Source organism: Neofelis nebulosa, chromosome 11 (genome assembly GCF_028018385.1).
Source record: "Neofelis nebulosa isolate mNeoNeb1 chromosome 11, mNeoNeb1.pri, whole genome shotgun sequence".
NCBI classification, from domain to species: domain Eukaryota; kingdom Metazoa; phylum Chordata; class Mammalia; order Carnivora; family Felidae; genus Neofelis; species Neofelis nebulosa.
The window spans coordinates 56,324,214-56,341,871 of NC_080792.1; the positions used below are offsets into that span (position 1 = coordinate 56,324,214).

The 17,658-nt window shown below is 43.3% G+C and overlaps 1 long non-coding RNA gene across 1 annotated transcript; it reads left to right on the top strand.

Moving 5' to 3' along the window:
* The first annotated feature begins 13,872 nt into the window (after positions 1–13,872).
* Positions 13,873–14,866, top strand: LOC131490363 (uncharacterized). The gene is made up of 3 exons (XR_009251057.1): positions 13,873–14,053; positions 14,381–14,529; positions 14,672–14,866. It is a non-coding gene; the product is annotated as an uncharacterized LOC131490363 (long non-coding RNA).
* The last annotated feature ends 2,792 nt before the right edge of the window (positions 14,867–17,658 follow it).

The following is a 17,658-nucleotide window of genomic DNA, read 5'->3' on the forward strand; positions in this document are numbered from 1 at the left end:
ACTCCACAAACTTTTCTTTTAAAAACTAGGGTGAGATCGATATTGTCATATATACAAAACCAGAGTTTATGAACAACAGAACTTTGTCAAAGGGATTCCTAAAAATATGTATTTCTTTAGGGGAGCCTGGGTGGCTCAGTTGGTTAAGGGCCCGAATCTTGATTTCAGCCATGGTCATGATCTAGTGGTTCATGGGTTCAAGCCCCACATTGGGCTCTGTGCTGACAGTGTAGAGCCTGATTGGGATTCTCTCTCTCTCCCTGCTCCTCCCCCACTTGTGCTTTCTCTCTCTCTCAAAATAAATAAACATAAAAATGCATTTCAGGAAGGAAACTGATCTCAGAAAGAAGGTCTGAGATTCAGTAAGAAATGGTTAGCAAAAAATTGGTAAGCCTGTTGGTCAATCTAGATGAGTATTTTCTATGTGAAAGTAAAATACCAAAGTTGTAGGGTTAATTCATGAGCTAAAATACTGATTTTTTAAATGCCATATACGTTGGAGCAGAATCACTGGGTTTGGTCTCCAAAGGCCCTATTGTCACTCAAGGGGAAGGTTGAGATGGTGATACATGGTCGCATTTTGAGGGTAAATCCTAAAAGAATGGAAATCATGAGTCACAAATAAAGGATAGGGAAAAAAGAAAAAGAAAGTAAACAGAGGACAATTTAAAAGAAGAAAAGGCAAAACAGGTGAAAAAAAAAAAAGAATAACAAGCGGCAGGACAAATCAAAAGCATAACAAAGCAAGAGAACTGGGGATGAGTGTAGGATTTCTGTCTCTGGTATCAGAGGCTCGGGGCCTGGGAGGACACAGCTAGTTAACATCTGATAAAAGAGTTCAGGCAAAAAGTATTACCGGAGATAGAGGCTTATTTCAAAATGACAAAAAAGTACGATTCCGCAGGAAGACAGGAAATTCTAAAATGGCAATACTATAGTTTAATTTAAAAAAATTTTTTAATGTTTTATTTATTTTTGAGACAGAGAGAGACAGAGCATGAGCAGGGGAGGGGCAGAGAGAGGGGGAGACACAGAATGGAAGCAGGCTCCAGGATCCGAGCCATCAGCCCAGAGCCCGACGCGGGGCTCGAACTCACGGACCGCGAGATCGTGACCTGAGCCGAAGTCGGACGCTCAACCGACTGAGCCACCCAGGCGCCCCAATAGTATAGCTTAATTAAAAAAAAATAGAACAGGGGCGCCTGGGTGGCTCAGTCGGTTCAGCGTCCGACTTTAGCTCAGGTCATGATCTCGCCGTCTGTGAGTTCGAGCCCCGCGTCAGGCTCTGGGCTGACCGCTCAGAGCCTGGAGCCTGCTTCCGATTCTGTGTCTCCCTCTCTCTCTGCCCCTCCCCTGTTCATGCTCTGTCTCTCTCTGTCTCAAAAATAAATAAACGTTAAAAAAATTTTTTAAAAAAAATAGAACCATAAGGAGAAAACATACAGGTAGGAGATTGGAACACGTTGTTCTCAGACATTAGCACTTCAAGCAGACAAAACCGAGTAATAATATAGAAGGTTTAAGCAGCACAGTTTAGACCTGTGCAGAATTGCATATAACAATGAAAAGAATGCACATTCTTCAAAACACATGCGAACATTCTCAAAAATTGATCGTCTGTAAGGTCATTAAATTTGTCTCAACTGGAACAAAGGAATGATGTCACAGAAACCACATCCTCTGACCACTGTGCAACGAGGAATAACAACAAAATTAAAGGAGTTCCATATGTTTGCAAGTTTTTCAAACTTCTTTTTTTTTTTTTTTTTTGAGTTTATTTATTTTGAGAGAGAAAGTCAGGGAGGAGCAGAGAGAGGGAATCCAAGCAGGCTCCACACTGTCAGTGCAGAGCCCGATGTGGGGCTCAAACTCACGAACCAGGAGACTCTGACCTGGCTGAAATCAAGAGTCGGCCTCTTAACCGACTGAGCCACACAGCTGCCCCTAGTTTTTCTAACTTCTAAGTAACTCATGGGTCAAAGGTGAAGCAAAAATATTGTGTTAAAACTTGTGATATACACAGAGAAATTTGTGACCTCTAATGCTTTCATGTAAAAGAAAAAGGGTCAAAATTAAGGCACTCAGCATCCATCATGAGAAATGAGAACAAACAAAATATGGCCAGCAAATAAATCCCAAAGGCAGAAGGATAAAGGAAAGTAATCTTACAGATAAAAGCCACCACTGATGAAACAGAAAACAGACATAAAAGAGAAGATGATTGTCATGAGTAGGTTCTTTGAAAACAGGTGAACTCAATAGACACACCTCTGGGGGTGCCTGGGTGGCTCAGTCGGTTAAGTGTCCAACTCTTGGTTCTGGGCATGAACTCATGGTTCGTGGGTTTGAGCCCCGTGTTAGGCCCCACGCGGGTGGTGTGGGGCCTGCTTGGGGTTCTCTCTCTGCTTCTCTGCCACTTGTGTGTGTGCTCTCTTTCTCAAAATAAATAAACTTTAAAAACACAGACGCACCTCTGAAAAGTTAAGGAGCAAAGACAAGGAATAGCAGTAAAGAAAGTGACCCCAGGTGCTTCAGGATTTAATAGGTAAGAATGTACTATGTCCTGTTTTAAGGCCATTAGTTTGAAAACTTAGATGCAATGGATTAATCTTTATTTTTTTTTTCTTATTTTAAAGTTCTTATTTAAATTCCAGTGAGTTAATATACAGTGTAAATATTAGTTTCAGGTGTACAATGTAGTGATTCAACAACACTTCCATACATCACTTGGTGCTCGTCTCGACAAGTGCAGTCCTTAATCCCTATCACCTCTTTCACCCATTCCCCCCCGCCCCCTCCTGTCTGGTAACCATCAGATTGTTCTCTAGAGTTAAGAGTCTGTTTCTTGGTTTGCCTCTCTCATTTTTTCTCCCTGTGAGCATCTGTTTTATTTATTAGATTCCACATATGAGTGAAATCACATGGTATTTGTTTTTCTCTGACTTCGCTTAGAATTATACCCTCTAACTCCATCCATTTCATTGCTAGTGGCAAGATTTCCTTCTTTTTTATGGTTGAGTAATATTACAGTGGATTGATTTTTAATTTTTTTTTTAACATTTATTTATTTTTGAGACAGAGAGAGACAGAGCATGAACGGGGGAGGGTGAGAGAGAGGGAGACACATAATCTGAAACAGGCTCCAGGCTCCGAGCAGTCAGCACAGAGCCCGACGCGGGGCTCGAACCCACGGACAGTGAGATCGTGACCTGAGCCGAAGTCGGACGCTTAACCGACTGAGCCACCCAGGCGCCCCTGATTTTTAAAATATAACTTAACCACACTAACCCTAGAAGAAATAGAAAATCTGAATATTCTTATAATCACTAATGAAATTGAATTAGTAGGCAGAAATCTTCCAACAAAGAAACCTTGAGGTCTATCTGACATTACAGATAATAAGTTCAAGGAACATTTCACTGCAAGTTTATACAAACTCTTCCTGAAAATAAAGCCTAGTAAAATCTTCATACCAAAACCTAATGACCAGAAAGGAAAAATATTTTTTCTTAATTCTAACAGAATCTTAGTAAATGGAATCATTCAGTGTATAAAAATAAACAATAATAATGTCTCGTGGCCTAGATGGGTTTATCTTAGGAATTCAAGGTTCCTTTAACATTAGGAAAACAAGGGGCACCTGGGTGACTCAGTCAGTTAAGCGTCCAACTTCGGCTCAGGTCATGATCTCACGGCTCGTGAGTTCGAGCCCCGCATCGGGCTCTGTGCTGACAGCTCAGAGCCTGGAGCCTATTTCCGATTCTGTGTCTCCCTCTCTCTCTCTGCCCCTCCCCTGCTCGCACACTGTCTCTATCTCAAAAATAAATAAACATTAAAAAAATTTAAAAATCATTAAGAAAACAATTCATTGAAATCATGGCATTAAAAGTTTAAAGGGAGAAAATCCTATCATCATCTCAATTGGTAGAGAAAAAGCAATCAATTAAACTCTCTTTCCTTGAGGAAAAGTTCTGCAAATATTTCATAACCTGATAAAGGACATTAAAAAAAACTTATAGGAAGCATTATTCTTAATGATCACATAATGAAAATATCCCCTTTATAATTAATAAGAAAACAAAGATGCCCTCAATCATTTATTACACTTTATACAGGAGAGTCCAGTGAATACAATGAGGCAAGTAAAAAAAAAATGTATATTTTAGGAAAGAAAAATACAAACTCATTATTGACAGATGATAGCATTGTCAAAGAAAATCCAAAAGAATCTATAGAAAAGGTTGATATTTGTAAGTTTAGCAAGGCTGCTAGAGGCAAAATCAATATATTATTGTTAATCACATTTTACATACAAGCAACAATTGAAATGAAATTTCAATTTAGAAAATGAGGGGTGCCTGGGTGGCTCAGTCAGTTAAATATCCAACTTTGGCTCAGGTCATGATCTTGTGTTTTGTGAGTTCGAGCCTCACATCGGGCTCTGTGCTGACAGCTCAGAGCCTGGAGCCTGCTTCGAATTCTCTGTCTCCCTCTCTCTCTGCCCCTCCACTGCTCGCGAACATTTTCTCTCTCTCTCTCTCTCTCTCTCTCTCTCTATCTCTCTCAAAAATAAATAAACATTAAATTAAAAGAAATTCAATTTAGAAAATGAAATTTTTAAATACGCTGTTTATAAGACTAAAATTTAAATATTTTGCATTGAATCTAATACGTCTAAGATATGTGTGGGAAAAATTATAAAACTTTACTGAAAAATGTCGAAGACCGCCTACATAAATAAAAAGCCTTCCAGATAAGTGGAGACAAGACAGACAAAAGAAGAAATAGGATCCCCACTTTCCCAAACACAAAATAATTTCCACATGCACATTAAGGACGAAAATGTACAAGTTAAAAGTATATACTGCTGAGAAGATGATGTAGGAAAACTTATTTTTGTGGCTTTGGGTAGGGAATGATTTCTTAAATAGATTATATATTTCTATAAAGAAAAGATTGACAAATTTGAGTCCACTAAAATTAGGAACTTATGTTTATTATAAAAGGACATCCAAAACGAGTGAAAATGCTGTAAAAATAAATTTGACGCGTACACGGTGGACCAAAAAAAAAAAAAAAAAAAGATCATCCAGAATGCTTCTGCCTAAAAAAGATGGGCTAGAGACACGAACAAACATTTCACAGAAAACACAAAAGATCATCGGCAAATGTCAAGATACTCAACCTTATAATTAATCAGGCAAGTTGGAATTAATATCCTAATATTGTATGTCTCGTCCTTCAGACTGTCAAAAAATTTAGAATCCAGATACCAAATGCTTTGAGGATTTGGGAAAAAAAGGGAACTTCCATCAATTGTAATGGGAATGTGTATTTGTATAAACATTTTGGGAAACAGTTTGGCATCGCCGGGGAAAACAACATGTGTATGCATACGAGGCTGCAATTCTACGCCTAAAAAATCCTGCACATGCGCACTGGGAGACACTCTGTTTGAGCATTGATCATACTCGCATAAGTGAATGAACGGATATGTAAACTATGCACAAATACTAGAGGCAACGCGAGTGTCATCAACACAAGGGGTAGACACATTTTGGTCTACGCTCTACATAGCAGAAACTGAAGAAACCAGGGGCACCTGGGTGGCTCAGACGGTTAAGCAATGGACTCGACTCGGCTCAGGTCCTGATCTCACAGCTTTGTGGGTTCGAGCCCCTCAAGGGCCTCTGCCCTGGCAGCTCGGAACCTACTTGGGATTCTCTCTCTCCCTCTCTCTCTGCCCCTCTGCCACTGTCTCTGTCTCTCTCAAAATAAATGAATACACTTCAAAAAGTAAAGAAATTGAATAAACTAGCTTCACATGGTAGCATGGATCATCTTACAAATAGAATGGTGAGTGCTGGTAAAAGCCCGTTTACAGAGGAGTCAATTCCATATGATCGCAGTTTTGTAAGTTCAAAAAAATAAGACTACACAATATATGGAAACACATGCATTGGAGATTAAACTAAAAATAGCGAGTTAATGCTTAAAACGCAAAGTAGGATATTGGTTACCGCAGGGAGGTGGGAAGAGTAGTTGTAACTGGGGATTGAAATCTCTAGAGTCATGATAAATTCTATTTCTTAACCCCAGGAGTTAGTACACAGATATTCTAATTATTCCTTACACCATAACATTTGTTCTCTCTACTTTTGTGTGTGTGACATAGTTCGCGTTGCAAATTTAAAGAAACAAGTCCAACTATGTTAGAATCACAAATCTAAATGGATTCAGTTGTCTAGTTAGACTGAGGTTGTCATGTTAGATTCTTTAAAAAATCCAGATATGTGCTATTTCTAAGATCTATTTATGAAACAAAGACAGGAAACATTGAAAATAAAGGGATGCGGAGAGAAATCATGGAACTACTACACACGGCTGAATTTCTATTCTCTGCCACTCATGGTTCTAGACACTTTATTTCATTTAATTTCAGAACCCTAAAAATGTAGGTCATGTTCTCATGTTTTACGGATAAGGAAGCTAGGCTCAGAGAGGTTAAGGAAGTTACGCGTGGTTACCAAAGTACTGTGACACCAAAGGTGGTATTCAAACCCAATTCTCTTTGCACAGGACTGTGTCGCCCCTCCTAGCACACAGGCTGGCCCATCATAGCATTCTTGGGAGTGGGCGTTGACAGGGAGTAAGAGGCGAATATTTGGAAGAGGGTGTTTTCTGGAAGTGTTGGGCTGCATGGCTGCCGTGTCTATGGGGCACACGTGGTATTTAGACCAACTGCTGACAGAGACTTTGGGTTTGATGATAGAAGGAGTGAAGGATGAACACGAAAATGAAACTACTGAAAGGGAAAGAATGGGTCCTGCAGCCAAGGGACAGCCCAGAACCAAGAGGAGAGGGATAGAGGAGATGGGGGGCAGGGCAGTGCCCCCCAAAGAAATTTCCCTAGGTTGATTGTCTTAGCCCAGAGGGTCTCTAACTTTTTGGTCTCAGGAATCCTTTCTTAAAATTACTGAGGCCCTAAAAAGCTTGTGTGTAAGTGTGTGTGTGTGTGTGTGTGTGTGTGTGTGTGCATGTGCACGCACATACTATATTAGAAATTAAGGCTGAGAAATTTTTGTAAACACAAGAATATACCAGCACACATCCCCCTTAGCCTTCTAAGTAGAGCATTTTTGGAGAAAAGTTTGATAATAGATGTAAAACCATTAAAATGCTTACCATAAATTCATCCAGGAATTTAGCATAAGGGGTAAGGAAACAATCTATGACCACAGGTGTGTGCGTGTGTGTGTGTGTGTGTTACACAATACAATTTGTTACCCCCCCCCCAAAAGGAAAACACAAATATGACCACAGGAAGGAACATAGTTAATACCTAATACCTGGCAACATAAAGTAAAATATTTATGCCTGATTCTGGGTTCCAATTATCAAAACTCTGTGACATCAGTAGCTTTATCTATAAAATGGGAATAATTATAATATCCACTTCATAGGGGTGTCGTGAATATAAAACGAGACTATCCACTTCCAGTATTTCGAGTGGTTCCTGGCATATAGTAAGTGCTCCATAAACATTAAATATTTTTCCTATTACTGTGTGCGAAATTAAAATCAGATAAATTTCACTTTATAGCAATGTAGCAATTGAATGTATTTGCTTAAATGCATCCATAGTATATTAAGTAAAGGGTTAACAAGACAGCATATACAGCCTAGTTCTATTTTGGTAAAGAACAAAATTTTCAAAGAAATTCTGTGAATACGTACACAAGTTAACATTGAGTAGTTCAGGTTATTTGTGTATTTTTTTCTTCTGTGTATCTGTATCTTCTCATTTTTCTTTCTTTAATCCTTAACGACCAGCATGATAAACTGTTTCCTTAGAACTGTACAAGGTCCTGGCTGCCACCAGAGGGCGCTGGCGCTTGTGAGATTCTTCTGGCGCCAACGCTGAGGCTGGAACCCAGGTGGGCTGAAGAAGGCAAGAGCCTCAACCCCACAAGACAATGAAATAGTAGATTCCTTCCAAACTACAAACAAATACCTGCACATTAGGAGCTACTGATACCAGGATCCCATCCCAGACAATTTTTATCAGACTCTCTGCAGGTGCGTCCCGACATCGGTTTAAAAATAAATACATTTCTCCGATGATTCTAATGCCCAGCCAGGGTGGCAAATCTCTGAAGCCATAAGGAAGCCGAAAGCTACAGGTTTCCCAGGTGCCATGCAGGACTGGGAGGAGATAAGCTTGTAGTTCTCGCTCCCTCAAGGATGCAGTCCACTTGCTTCGGTGGGCCCCCATCGGCCCCCTAATCCACATCATTGGCTCTTCTTCCCTCCTTTCCCACCCCTGCCTCGCCTACCCTGGGAAACACCTAGGCTGCTGGGTCTCCTCCACCAGCCCCGGAGCACAGAGCAGGCACGGACTTGACAGGGCTGATGATCCCCCAGAGACCGCAGTCAATCCTGCTTCCTTCAGATGCTGCACACAATGAGTTTTTCCCAATGCAAAGGCATCCTTCTTCCTTACCAAGCCCTGGAAGATGCTGTGTTCAAGACAGAGAGCTTTACCTACAGATTCCTTGGCAGGGTAGAGTCAACGAGCCCTGCTCCTGTGCCACAGAGGACAGTGCCAGGAGGCTGGGGTGGAGGGACCCCTGCAATCTGATTTCTTGTGCTGCACACTTGGGTGTGAGCTGGCTGGCTTAGAGAACTCTGCTGCTCAGGAAGCAGGAAAGGGAGAGCATTCCTCAGGAATGCAGGCCATTAGTCCTTCCACCGCTTGTGAGGAGGACTACGTCTCCTCTGGGGTCTTCCAGAGGACGTCGTGTGGAATTCAAGAAGCATGCAACCGCCTAGTGGTTTAACTGGGATTCTCATTTCTGCACTGTTTTCTTTTTCCCCTATCGTCTTCTCTTCCCCTCAACCTGCTTCAGATGACGCTGACTGGAGATGAAGGAGGGAAAGCAGGTAGTTAGAATGTTTGCACCAGGAAAGGCTGATTTCTCCAGAAATGCCCAGAGTTTCATTGGTTTGGTTGTGTCAGTGGAGGCGAAGGAGCCATAGCTTTAGATGTGCCCTCTCCGGAGCCTGTTGTAAAGATCTGAGGGACGCTGGGGAGACTCAGCTCTCTCCACAGCGAGGTTAGCTCTCGTTCCGGCCATGTCGGTTACCTGTGGCTGCCTGGCCTAACAGCCCAAATGTTAGTAACTTAAAACAGCTGTTTATTTTTTCTCACCACGCCGTGGAGTAGCTGGGGGTGTTTGCCTGTTGACCTTGTGGGTGTAGCTGAACAGCGGGGTCTTTCTGTCACCTTGATCTTGCCTCTTGGGCTTCTTTCAGGCTTCATGGTCTCGGGGAGCACAGGCTCAAAGGCCTCTGGACACTTAGTTCTGGAATTTGAACATCGTGTCCCCTGCATCCAGTCAGTGCAGGCAGGCCCCAAGTGGGGAGAGAGATTCCATTTCGTGATGGAAGAAGTGGCAAGGCGTCTGTGGCCACGTTTAACGTATCACAGCATTTCTTACCGTGGGCACTGATCGGCGTTTGGAACCAATTAACTCTTTGTTTCGCGGAGCAGAGTTGGGGAGGGGTGCCCCGTGCATTAGAGGATGCTTGGCAACATCCCGGGCCTCTACCCACTAGAGGCCAGTAGCGTACACACACCCCAGTTGTCACAACCCCAAATATCCCAATATCCCCAGGCGTGGCCAAATGTCCCCTGGGGGTGGGGAGGGATCACCCCTACTAGAGAACCACTGACCTACTGCAAGTGTCGATTAAAAACTAAAAACGGAGTCTTGGTTTTTAGGACTTGGTATCAGCACCTACTATTCTGGAACAACGCTGACTCAAATCTGCTTATATAAATGGATATCCCCATCTGGACTAACTCATTTGGCCCGAACAACAAGTTCACAGGCCTGTTTGCGGACGGACTCAGTGACCCCTCTCCTGGGCCGTGTCAGGCGCACCATCTGATACAGACACTCCAAGCATCAGGAAGCAATCAGCCTTCCTTTTTGTCATTTCCCACGGTGAGGTCACTCACCTGTCGTGGGCTTTCTGCAGGCAGGACAAGCTAGTGGCGGCCGCCTCCGAAGAGAAGGGGAGAGGGGTTCAGCAGACGGATGTGAACGGAAGAGGCATGTTACAGTTTGTTGGGAGTTGAGTTACTTTTTTTTCTTTAATTTTTTTTTTCAACGTTTTTTATTTATTTTTTTGGGACAGAGAGAGACAGAGCATGAACGGGGGAGGGGCAGAGAGAGAGGGAGACACAGAATCGGAAACAGGCTCCAGGCTCCTAGCCGTCAGCCCAGAGCCTGACGCGGGGCTCGAACTCACGGACCGCGAGATCGTGACCTGGCTGAAGTCGGACGCTCAACCGACTGCGCCACCCAGGCGCCCCAAGTTACTTTTATTTTGTTCTCACATAAAAGGAAAATCTACCACCTCGAATGTTCCTGAGCTGCGGTTCGGAGTAATATTTGTGGAGTAGCACTCCTTATGGCTGCCTTTTATTATTTAAACAGAAGTTTCTTCCCGAGCCATTATGAATTTCCAGATTTTTCTTATGCTTCATTGTTCCCTACCCCCAAATACCTGAGATTCAGTAATCATTACAAAATGATGCATTTCTGGCTTGAAAATGGCATAGATACCCATGCTATGACAATCTAGTTTTATTCCAGCTCCTCAAGGCTGTTTGCGATGATGATGATCTTGGCTGAGAGGTGTTGCTGACATCATTATTTCTTGAGAGAGACTGAAGGACCCAGCATCTTTATGTTCAGAAAGCATCCCATTTTGTTGTCTCAGTTCTTTGATGTTGCCAGGAATCATTGAACTGTGAGAGGCTGAGAGGAAATTCACATTCCACAGGAAAAGAAAAACAAAACAAAACAACAAAACAAAACAAAACCGTGTTTGCTCCATCAAGGAGGAACAAAACACTGAGATAGAACATTCTGCTTATGGAATGGAACACATGGAGAGGCCACTAGTGAAAATCACCGCCAAGCCCATTCCCTGCTTATCTTTTATTTTTATTTTTATTTGAGTAGGCTTCGTGCCCAGGGTGGAGCCCAACGCACGACTCAAACTCATGACCCTGAGGTCAAGAGTTGCACTGAGATCAAGAGTCGAATGCTTAACTGACTGAGTCACCCAGACTCACCCCCCTGCTTATCTTTTAAATAAGGGGCTCCAAACGTTTATTTCTCATCATAAAAGAAACTGATTTGGGGAAGCGGGAGCCAGGTTGTGTGAGTTATCTGCGACACGAACACAGACTTAGCGCTACCTTCACAGGGCTGATGAATTGCTGACAGATTTTAATTGGAACCTACACATGAAAAAGAGAGACTCCTTTGACAGTCTATAAATAATCACAACACGGCGGAAATGTAACAGCTATAGAAATAGTTACAGCAAATAAGCACTTCCTTTTGGAAGCTGCAAAGCCTTTTCTCTTTTCTTTCTCTTGTTTCCCTTCACCCCTCATCAGCTCCTTCTGCTGATTCATATATCCCTGCCTCCTTAGACCTAGGATGATCTCCTAATCTAGGTTTGCAATTCGGTTAGTGCGATATTTGGTCACTGCTGGTTTTCTTCAGTACTGGGCCAGGGTAGTAGTGGCCTTGGCTTTCACAAGTTCTGGTGTGTAGGATTTAAAACGTCATTGTCAATAATACATTGCTTTAGTTTCTTAAGCTCTATGGGGCAGGAGCATCCTCGAGTGTTGAAATCACCAAACAGGCCTTCTTTACCTTCTCAGGGGTGGTGTACCATTCCCAAACGTGGTTCACCCCAGTGGTAAGGTCTGGAAATCAGGGGCACGCTGGATCTTTGATTTACATGTGTGATGGTAAAGGGGTGAGGACTGGCTCTTCGAAAGCCACATACCTCTTATAGTACTTGGAGAATCTGAGGACCTAGTGCCAGGGAACATACGTTGATTGAAAGTAATTTAACATTTGAAGATGTCCCGGGAGACCTGGAGCCCTAATCTTTAAGCAAAACATGGGCTTCACTTTTTTAAAAAAATTTTTAATGTTTATTTATTGAAAGAGAGAGAGAGAGAGAGCACAAGTAAGGAAGGGACAGAGAGAGAGGGAGACACAGAATCCGAAGCAGGCTCCCCACTCTGAGCTGTCAGCACAGAGCCCAACATGGGTCTTGAACTCACAGACCGTGAGATCATGATCTGAACCGAAGTCGGGTGCTTAACTGACTGAGCCACCCAGGCGCCTCTGGGCTTCACTTTTGAACACCTTGCTTTTTGAATGGTGAAGGAGTCTACCCTTTGGACACGTGAGGTCATTGCACCAGAAAGCAGTGGTCTCAGAAGGTGATGAAGAATCTGTATGCAAATCCTTGTCTCAGGCTCTGTTTTCAAGGGGTTACTGAGGCCAGGATAGTCCCCCTGCCGACCCAAAGCACCCTGACCCCCACAAACAGCATAAGATAGAGAAAGCATTTTTTTTAATTTTTTTTTTAACGTTTACTTATTTTTGAGATAGAGACAGAGCATGAACGGGGGAGGGTCAGAGAGACAGGGAGACACAGAATCTGAAACAGGCTCCAGGCTCTGAGCCGTCAGCACAGAGCCCGACGCGGGGCTCGAACCCACGGACCGCGAGATCATGACCTGAGCTGAAGTTGGCCGCTCAACCAACTGAGCCACCCAGGCGCCCCTAGAGAAAGCATTTAGAGTGACACCCAGACAGAGGGAGGCATGCTTCCTGGGTGATAAGTGACTGACAGCAGGCATTTTGCATTCTGTCCACTGGAGGAAGCAGTTTCCTGGTGAAACAAAACTTCTGGCAGTAAGCAGGTATGAGGATTTACAGTCTGTAGTTAGAGCAAAGAGAGGCCTGAAGCAAGGTGCTTTTTTGCAATTTGTGGTGGCGGCTCTAATAAAAGGCACAGAAAAAAGACGACAAGAGCTGGCTGCTCTATCTGAATGATGACCTAAAGAATCCAGAGAGGAAAAAAAAATGCGCTTAGCCACAATAAAGATTTACCTATTTTTATTAGGTTGTGTTTTTACTGGAACTTTACTGCACAGCCCTTTCAAATGTATATATGTAAGTATAACTATACTACGTAAACTGAAAAGCCCATTTCTTACTGAATTATATGAGATCAATCATTTACAGTCTTTTAATTGTCTTGATAAAGCCCTGAGTTAAAGAGCTCCTTCCGGTTTTGTTGTCGGCGTGTGGCAGGACAGGGAGGCAGTATCTGGAGTGACAAAGGTACGAAGGGATGTCACTGAAGGCTGCCCGGTCAGCGCTTATTCTCTGAGTGTCATGGGCTGAATGCTGTTCCCCTGAAGTCATAACTGAAGCCCTAACCCCTCACACTTCCGAATGTGACTGTATTTGGAGATTGGGCTTGGGCCCTAATCCAATCTGACTACTGTCTTTAGAAGAAGAGGACCCTGGGACACAGGCACAGACGGAAGACCACGTGGAAGCTTAGGGAGAAGGCAGCCTCTAAAGCCAGAGCGGCCTCAAAAGAAACCAAGCGTGCCAATACCTTGACCTTGGACTTCCAACCTTCACAACCGCGACAAAGCAAGCTTCTGTTGTTGAAGGGCCCCAGTCTTCGGGGTTTGGGGATAGCAGCTCCAGCAAACTCATACAGTGGGAAAGGTCTGCTTTATATTTTCCCACTCAGAGCAATGGAAGAAAGTCGCCGCGGGGGCTGTGATGAGGCTGTGGTTCCTAACCTTGAAGCAAGAAGGCAGGGATGCACTTCAGCATCCTGAAATCCCTTTAGCATCCTAGCCATTCCAGTAAGTCTGAGTTTCCCTTGAGTCATCGTGATGGAATAATAAGGACCTTGGAATCCAGCGGATTCTGGTAACAGCCCCCGCCCCCCTACAACCTTTCCCTCCCCACTCCCCCAAACCTGCTCTCCTTTCCCCCCGGAGAAGGCATACAGGTTCAGTTTTGTCCTTGATCTTGCTGCCTCCTCAGAGGGGACTGTTTTTCCATCCACCCACATTCTCTTGTCTGAGCCTCCTCAGAACCAAAGGGTAACTTACCTGAAAGGTGCTTGAGCAGGCTTGAAGGTAGGTAGAGCCTGGGGCAGTGGTTCTCAAACCGAGTATCCGGAATCAGCTGGGGGGCTTGGTAAACTCGTTAACACAGATTGCTGGGCTGATCTGAGTTTCAGAGAGTCAGGAGTTCTAGGGTGGGGCCTGAGAATTTGCATTGCTAACAAATTCCTGGATCATCTGCTGTTGCTGCCTCAGGGACCTGTATATCTGGGGGCTGGCACAAAGGGAAAACAGATCATTAGTCCTCACTTCTCTGGCTCCCGTCCAAGCCACCCTTGCTCAGCACAGCAGGTGGGATAGACTTTCTTTTTTAATGTTTGTACCTATGTTTTAAGTCAGGCTTCTGTTGAGGCAGATGCTGTCACAGAGGGTATCCGGAAAGAGTGTATGCTGCGATGACATTTGCCTCAAATGAAGTCGCTGACAGGCCAGGTGTATCGAAGATGAAGATATTCGAAAATTCCACTTAGCAAGAGCTTTTCTTTGAGGTCAGTGAGCTATCACGTGCCTTCTTTAAGTCTTATGTATTTATTTATGTTTCTCCACGGGTGAGAGTAAGCCTTAAGGGAAGGAAACTGCGTACCTACTACGGTGATTGACAAACTAATCATGATAATTACATTTTTGTAGGGTATCTACTCTTCACTTTGAAGCATTGAACTTCTGTGGAGCCACTGAGAGAGACAAAGAAAGTGCTCGTAGTAGTTATCACAGGAAAAAGGAAGAGAGTGTTCTGTAAGAGTTATTATGTCAGTTGCTAACTGAGTGCCCTTTGATTGTGACTTGGAAGTTTTGAGTGTGTGTGTGACAATACTTAATATAGTAGTAAAAGTCTATGTTGTAAGAATGAGTGGTATCAGTTTGTCAAAAACTCTTTGTTAGTTGGGATTTGAGTGTACTCACCGACTGCACCGCGTACCTCCCTTCCTGACATTGAAATATGAGGGCGGCACAAGTCAGAGAGAGAAGGCCCCCTGACAGCCGCGATCAGACTCCTCCGTGCCTTCCCGTGTTAGTTTAAGTTCTTCTGGTTGTGAGCGCAGTAGCCGATGCTAGCTAACAAGAGAAAACAAAACAGAACAAAAATGGGAAATGAAGGCAAGGGGGACTGGAATGACCCTGTTGGATCTAACCCAAACCCAAACCAAACGGGCTTACCACTGCAGGAGCCAGGGGAACCCCAGGAACTTCTGCGACTGGACCATCCTGGGGACCCTCTGTGTGTTGCGTTGCTGATCACGTAATGTGATCCAACCTCAAGAGCTGCTGGTCTCTGATTCTTCCCGTTCCACATTTTAAGTTCATGGCAGAGAAAATCTGACTGGCAAGCTCAGGGCAGGTGACTACCCCTGGGTCAATTAGCTATGGCCAGGAAACTAAAGTCATGTCATGTAGGTGTGGACAGTGGGGACTCCTGTTATCAGTGGTGGCCTCATGGAGGAAGGAATTGCTGTAAGTGGGGCAGCTATCTCACATTGTATCCCCTGCACACTGTTTTCACGTTGCATCCCAAGACTTCCCAGGTAGTCTTTGGTGAATTACACTTCCTTTCGACATCATCACCTTTCTTAAGGTGCTGTCCCAGAGTCAGTGTCCTACGCTCCAAGTTTACAGCCTTTGTTTTCTCCTCATCAGTCATGACCGCCATTCCTAATGCTCAGTACGTATATGAATGTGCCTGGGTTAACTTATACTGAGCAGTGAATAACATTGCTCAATAAATTTTTATTATTTTTTTTACAATTGTGGCAAAACATAACAAAATTTACCATATTAATCACCTTAAGTATACAGTTCTGTGACATTAAATACATCCACACTGTTGTGCAGCCATCACCACCTTCTATCTCCAGAATTTTTCATCTTCCTCAATTAAAACTCTATTACCTATGAAACAATAACTTCCCATTGCTCTGGCAACCTCTAATCTGATTTCTGAATCTATGGATTTGACTATTCCAGGTACTTTGTATAAGTGGAATTATACAGTATTTGCCTTTTTGTGACTGGCTCATTCACTTCGCACATTCATCCATGCTTACTTAGCATGGGTCAGAATTTCCTTCCTTTTTAAGGCTGAATAATATTCTATTATATGTATATGCACAAAAGTTCATCTGTTTAATCTGTTGATGGACATTTGGGTTGCTCCCACCTTTTGGCTGTTGTGAATAGTGCTCCCTACAAACATGGGTAAACGTTTAATGTATTTTTTAAGTGTGCCATGTTAAGAAGTCAAAGAAAATAATCTCTACTCATGAAATCTCAGGACAAATGGAGGGTAGGAAATGAAAGAATTAAACGTTCCCTTGCTGCCAAATAATACCGGCAGTATCTATCCCATCTCTTCAGATGGGGGATTCTGTGTGGACTTGTTTGCATGCTTTTCATCTGACAAAATATACTAGGTAACACAGTGCCCACTGTAGTTGGGTTTGTTTTGTATCACTGCAATGATGGCACAAGGGAGAGACCGTTTAAATAGCTCAAGATACCTAGTAATAATTTCATGTAATAATTGTAATTGCCGTCTGAAAACACATCACACCTGCCTTACTATGTAATTCCCATTTATCCACCTCCTCCTTTCCTGCATGTTAACCAAACGCTTTGCAAATTTAAAAAATATTACAAGGGATTTTCTTTTCAAGGAATATTTTCAAACTGTTCATTGACTCATTTTATGTGTTATGATTGATGACCAAAAAAAAAAAAAAAAGATGGTTCTTGCCAGTGCCTTCAAAATTGCTCTTGAAAACATGGACTATTTCTTCTAGTGGAAAAGGCAACAAAACTACATGTCTCCTAAGACAAGAAGAAGTAAAAATCAACTTGGTACAAATTCTAAAATTAGGTTTTTAGTAGTTTTTAGTAAGGACTGTCATCATGGTCACAAATTAATAGTATGTCACGTCAGTAACATTTCTGAATGATATTTCAGGATCCTCTCCCATGTATGGTTCCAGGTGAGAGTAGCCTAAAGAGCCATGTGCAGAAGGTGGAAATAAGGCATCCACAGTTACTCCTGAAGGTCATTAAAGTTATGATAAGAGACAGATGTAGGGGTGCCAGCAGGTTCCCGTTTGTCTGTGATTTCCTCCACTCCATGGTCAGCTCTTCTTCCCAGCTACTGACCCTGTTTTCCAACAGTGGCCCCAGGTGGCCGGTGGCAGACCTACAGAAGCAGTAACTAAACAGAGGTCACAAGCTTTCCATAGACTCTTCCAAGAGCCATCCCTCCTCAGTACCATTTTGGCAGCTGAACATGCTTGGTTTCTCGGATTGGCCGGGACTCGTGACAATCGGGGGAGGGGCAACAGGACTACCTGCCTCTTTGTCTGCACCTCTGTGTTCAGAAGCAGCAATCAGTGATCAAAACAGAGATCTCTGATAATCAGAGGAGCTCTCCATGGCTCCCGCAAGCTCTTTGCAAGTTGCTCCAGGAATATGCACACAGGTGCTTGGGGGTGGAAAGTGTGTGGACCACCAATGCCCCCTCTACTTCTGGAAACATGTCAGTGATGCATTTAAATCTAATAGAGTCAGAGAACTTATTCCAGATTCTCATCATTGAGGTTCTCCTCCCCTGAAACCACTTCCAGTGCCAATAATCATCA